Source organism: Lissotriton helveticus, chromosome 5_1, assembly GCF_964261635.1.
Source record: "Lissotriton helveticus chromosome 5_1, aLisHel1.1, whole genome shotgun sequence".
Taxonomy (NCBI): domain Eukaryota; kingdom Metazoa; phylum Chordata; class Amphibia; order Caudata; family Salamandridae; genus Lissotriton; species Lissotriton helveticus.
In genome coordinates this window covers 104,355,629-104,361,628 of record NC_136065.1, presented here as the reverse complement: position 1 = coordinate 104,361,628, position 6,000 = coordinate 104,355,629, and positions in this window count along the sequence as shown.

Here is a 6,000-nt window from a genome sequence, read left to right as displayed (position 1 = left end):
CTACCACTTTTAAAGAGATACAAAGTTTCATGGGGTTCGCAAACTTTTATAGACTATTTATCACTAATTTTTCTGGCATTGTAAGCACATTTACAAAACTTTTACGAACAAAACTGTCTTTTGTGTGGTCTTAGGAGACCAATAATGCATTTAATATACTTAAGGAGAAATTTCCAGTGGCCCCCTGGGCTCAGACATCCTGACCCCACATTGCCTTACTTTGTAGAGGCAGATGCCTCTTGGGTAGCAGTAGGAGGTATTCTGACACAACACGACAGCACAACAGGTTACATGCAGCCAGTTGCTTTCTTTTCACAAAAATTGTTGCCAGCAGAACAGAATTAAACAGTTGTCGAGCGGGAATTATTTGCCATTGTGCAACATTCCGTCCATCATCTTGTGTGTTTTGCTGTTCGCACTATGTGGGAAGGGTATGCCCAGAAGTGGGTCCCGTGCTCACTACGCCACTGGAGTCAAGCTATCCTGGCTGAAGACGACTGATAGCCAGATACCGGTCTTAGAATGCTTGATTCCGGTCCAGGAAAGACATGGCTTGGCTGTTCGGGCTTGACTGTTCCCATGAGGCACAGGGTCAAGACTGATTTGCATATGGCCATGTCTGAACTGGGGTGGCTTGGTGAGCAAAATAACGATGGATTAAACCTAGATCTGTGACTGGGGGTGAATGTTTTGCCATTGGGCAACATTCCGTCCATCATCTTGTGTGTTTTGCTGAGCGGGAATTATTAGCCATAAAATTATGCTTCCAGGAGTGGTGGAAATATCTGTTAGGGGCTCAAAACACCATCACTATATACACTGATCATAAGCAACATCAGTTCCTATGGTCATTAAAGGCATTGACTCCAAGACAAGTACGGTGGCTACTGTTATTCAGCTAATACAATTTAACCATCACCTATCGTCCAGGTACACAACAGACTACGGGCAATATGTTAACTAGGTGGGGTTATACAGGTTAGGACCCTCAGGACTGGACACCTCAAAACAACTTAGTTCCCAAACATATCATAGGTCTTTGCGAACAAGAATCATTCCTGAGCAGGATTAGGCAGAGCATGAGCCAGGAAGTCTTAGCCTCTTCGGTAGTTGGGAAGGATAACCATATTGATAACGTTCTTCTTTACCATGGAACCACCTTATATATACCCACAAAGGAATTAATACAAGAAGTGTTGACTTCGTGTCATGACATTCCACTAGATGGATACCCTAGATTTCACAAGACTTTGGCTAAATGTCAGCGAGGGTTTTGGTGGCCAACAATGTCTGAGGATGTGCATGATTATGTCCAGACCTTCCCCATTTGTTCAGAGAACAAGGCATCTTATTCTGCCCCTGCGGGTTTCTTATGAACTCTGCTACTACCCCCACATCCCTGGCATACTATCAATATAGACTTGATCACAGATTTACCCAACTCCAATGGTTATAATACTATTTGGGTGTTAGTTGACCTCTTTTCTAAAATGGGGCATTTTGTGCCCCTAAGACAGATACCCAATGCCAAGACTGTCTTCACTTTATTTGCTCAGCAAATAATGTGACTGCATGGTCTCCTTTCTGTTATTATTTCTGACAGAGTCCCGCAATTCATTTACCGCTTTTGGCGTAGCCTTTGCACATATTTGTACATCGACGCTCTCTTCCCATCTACTTATTATCCACAAACCGATGGGCAGACAGAACAAGTGAATCAGGTACTGGAACAGACACTGCGTTGTTTTTCAACAATGACTCCCAAAGAATGTGAATCCCTATTAACATATGCAGAGTTTGTATAAAACTCAAAGCATTCTGCCACTGGGTATCCCCTTTTTATTGTGTAACGGGCACCAATTCTCATATGTTGCCTGACAATGTTGTTATGCCGTCTGAAAGCGTACCCGCCATACGGGATTTTGTGCAACGTTCATCTAAATGAAAACAAGAGGCGTTAACACACTTACAGCAGGCCAAAACTAGGGGGCCATTATGATCGCGGACGGACTTGAGTCCGTCCGCGACCATAGAGGAGGAGGAAACCTCCGCATGGCCTGCGGAGTTCCTTCCTGTCCAATTAGGATGTGACCGCCACCCTGGCGGTCACATCCTCTATTTTTACCATTGCGGCGGGTGCGGCTTCAAGCTGCACCCGCCGCAATGGTAAAAATGCATACATTGCAGAAAGCGGCAGGCACCGTGCGGTGCCTGCCGATTTCTGCATACAAATGCAGGGGGGTACCATAGGTTCCCCCCATGTGCACCCCCCATCACCCAGGGGGCCCGCAACGGGCCCCCGCAGTGAAGTTCCACATGCTTTTCCCACGACGGAAAACCCGCCGTGGAAAAGCATTTTTTAAAGCCCATCCTAATATGGCTGGCGGTGTCTGAGAGACACCGCCACCATATTAGAGCTTTTCCGCCGCGGTTGTAAGCCAACCGCGGCGGAAAAGCAGCGGACGGAAACCAGGACCCACCAGCCATCCTAATGTGGCGGTGGGTCTTTGGTGGGTCCGCTGCGGTTTTTCCGCATCCTCCGAGCCGGCGGTGGCTTCCGCCGGCCTGGAGCATGCGGAAAAAACGCAATCGTAATAGGCCCCCTAGTATGGAGAAAAATGCTAACAAACTCTTCCATCAACAAGCAGATTACAAGAAGGGGATCAGGCTTGGCTGTCCACAAAACATCTGTGATTAAAGGGTCCAAATAAATGGTAACTTAGATATGTGATAGACCATCAACCCAGTAGCAGTAAGACTCCAACTTCCAGAAGATTTATCCATTCACCGCATGTTTCATGTATCCCTCCTAAAACCCTATCATGCCCAAAAACGTCCTGCGGCTGCACCTCCACTTCTACCTATACACCTGGATGGTCAACCTGACTTTGAGGCACAGAGAATCCTTGACGCAAAACATGTGCATGGCCGTTTGTTTTACCTAGTAGGGTGGAAAAAGTATGATCCTGAAGAGCAGTCTTGGGAACCAGCCAGCAGTGTTCATGCCCCTTGCCTGGTTTGTTCCTTCCATGCACCACACCCAGACAAACCACGCCCTGCAGGTGTTTCCTTGCAGGGAGGAACTGTCACGACCCACTCTTGTGCCCTCTGTTCTGTAGGTTTTGCGCACAGAGCTCATGTTGATTTTCCCCTGTGGTGCCTCACAGTTTCCTGAAAACCTCTGTATCCCCTCCCCCCCAGAGCTCTTCACCCCCTTGACCCTCCTGTACCATTGCTTCCTTCTGGTTGTACTTTTGTAAGAACATCACATGTTTCCTACTTAATTAGCTCCATCTGCCATTACCTATTGCATGTAACCATTTTGGCGTATTTTTCCACCTGCCTTGGTTATTGGTGCAACTGGTATGACCTCTTCTTGACTCTTAAATCTAATGCTCTTTGGTGCCGGCTTTTTGGTTAATGGATTCCAACTGTTACTTGCACCCATCCTCAGCAACGGTCACATCTGTTAGGTTAACACATGGTTTCTCCCAGGTTCCCTTTGGAACTTTCTGGCCTTCCATGTGTGCCACGTGCCCTTCTGGCACAGTCTTGGTATGTATACCCCATCTAAACCAGGGTCGGTGCTTGGCCTCGTTCCAGTCTTGCGCAAGCATCTTCCCTGCACTCACCTGCAGTGCCACTCAGAACCTCCAGCACTCTAGTCTTCCAAGCCTCGCTGCTGATCACGTGATCAGAACTTCATCCACGTCTCTTGAGCTACGATTCTACCTCCTCTATGGCTTTTTGCTACTCGGCCTTCAGCCTTCCTTTGGATTCCTGTTGATAATCATATTCTAGGCTAAGTACCTGATCCCCAGGTGAGTGTGCACTCATCCTTAGTTACGTTTTGAGAATTGTCTGAGACTTAGTTCTTTCAAGGAGAACAAACTCGTTCTTGGAAATTGGACATTTTGGGGTTTTGTAGTCTAGAGTTTCCTAGCGCTCCTGGTTCTTTAACTTGTGGGAGCTCCTAACTTATTTGTTTGTGAATGGAAGGTCTTTATATTTATATTCCTTCAAACGTTTGTGCATTATGAAAAGTAAAGACTGTGCAAGCACAAATCATACTTTAGAGTGTTGATTTGAACATTGTTATGTTTAACATTCTGCAGTGTCAGCATACTCCGGTACACCTTTTGTATTGTGCCTGCCCGCACGCCTTATTTGTGACAAAGCCTGTAAGTGATATTGCTGTAAATAACTGTTTAAAGACTATATACTGAGAACTGTTAATAGAACTCGCTTCTTCGTGTTTCCAGTGCATTCACCTGCATCTACACTGAAAGGTACAGAAGTACAGAACCTCCTGTGCAGTGTCACTTGGCAGCAGAGCAGACCCCATGACTCAAATCTATTTTTTTCTTGCTTTATCCCAACCCCTCATTCCCTTGAGAGCAGTTCATGATTAAAGGGTTGTGTTTTGTGATCACTGGATGCCCCACGGAGGGATAGGAGGTCCAGCATCTTCTCCGTGGGTGGAACCAGGTGAGTGTGCGACACTCACAGTGTATCTCTCTCATGCCATTCTCTGTCTATCCCACACGGTTGTATGTCATTTCAACGCATTCCATTGCAACGCATGCCTTTACCACGCATGCGTTACAACAGAATGCTTTTCTCACGCATAACCTTTCCCACGAATATTCCTTTATCACGCATAGATTAACAACGATTTTCGTTGTTAATTTATGCATGGTAAGGGCATACTCTTGGGAAAAGTTATACCCCTCCCCTGTAGCCTTACGTGTCCCCCAGCCCCCAACCCTTCAACTATTTACCCCTGCCCTTAACCCTCAATCTTTTAAAAAAAAAAGTTTAATTCCCCTTACCTCTTCACGTCATCGTCTTTTCATCTTCATTGATGACGTCCGACGTCGTAAAGAGGAAGCTGAAGTTTCTTTCCGTTTCCTCTCTAACGACGCTGATTGCTGATTGTCTCGACTATGCTTCGTTATTTCATTTTCTTTTTTTATGGGGGTGAGACCACCCTAACCCCCCTTTTTATTCTCACTTTTTTTTTTTGAGGTGGGAGGCCCCTTTACCACACATGCCTTTACTACCCATCTCGTAGTAAAGGTATGCGTGGTTAAGGCTTTCGTGGTAACCACGCATGCGTTCTAATGCAGGGGTGGTAAAGCCTTTCGTGGAAACGGCCGCGTTGTATTGGCCGTTTCCCATTCCACACTCACTCTTTCTCTCGCACAGTGTATCTCTCTCTCTCCCTATCCACTTCTACCACTCTCTCTCACCCCCTCTTTCTCCATCTCTTCTACAACTCTATGTCTTGCCCCCTCACCTGGAGGCACGTGCAGGTAAATGCTCTTGGCAGGGCAGAGCCAGCCGGGCTGCCCCCAGGAGCTAAGTGTGAGTATGTGCACTGGTTGAGTAGCGCCCCCTGACGAGTCTAGTGAGAACACCCTAAGGTACAGTGTGAACAGAGACCTTGTAAGAAGGGACCACCCCAGGCAAAGAAACCATAACAGCTCCATACCTGGCACAGCCCATTCCAGAAGGAAACGGAGGTTAACTACAGACCAAGAGAGAGCGCTGAGAGCCTGGGGAGCAAGTCCTATTCAACCTCCTGTCCTACTGTACAACTTGTCCTATTACAAAACTGTCCTCTTCACACCTGTCCTACTGCACATTCACTGCAACAAGACAATCCCCTTACCTTACATAGAGAAGTCAGAGAGAACCTTAGTCCTCAGTGATGATTCCCCCCACGGACTAAGCACCCCCAAGTGTATAACTTTGTGCAATCTTTCTGCCCCTTCTATTTGTTGTGTACAGTCCTGAGTTGTGTGTTTGTGAACCCTTTTCATTTTTCAAGTAAAAGCACTGGCTGGACAATCATTTAACTGTTTTATGCTTTACCCAGCTCTTGTTTTCTAACCGTAGACTTTCTCCTTGAGTAAGCCTTGGACTGCTCGACTTCACAACTCAGAGTCAAGGGGTGAGGGGTTCACTTGGTGCTCAGTCTTGGACCCACAGTGAGGT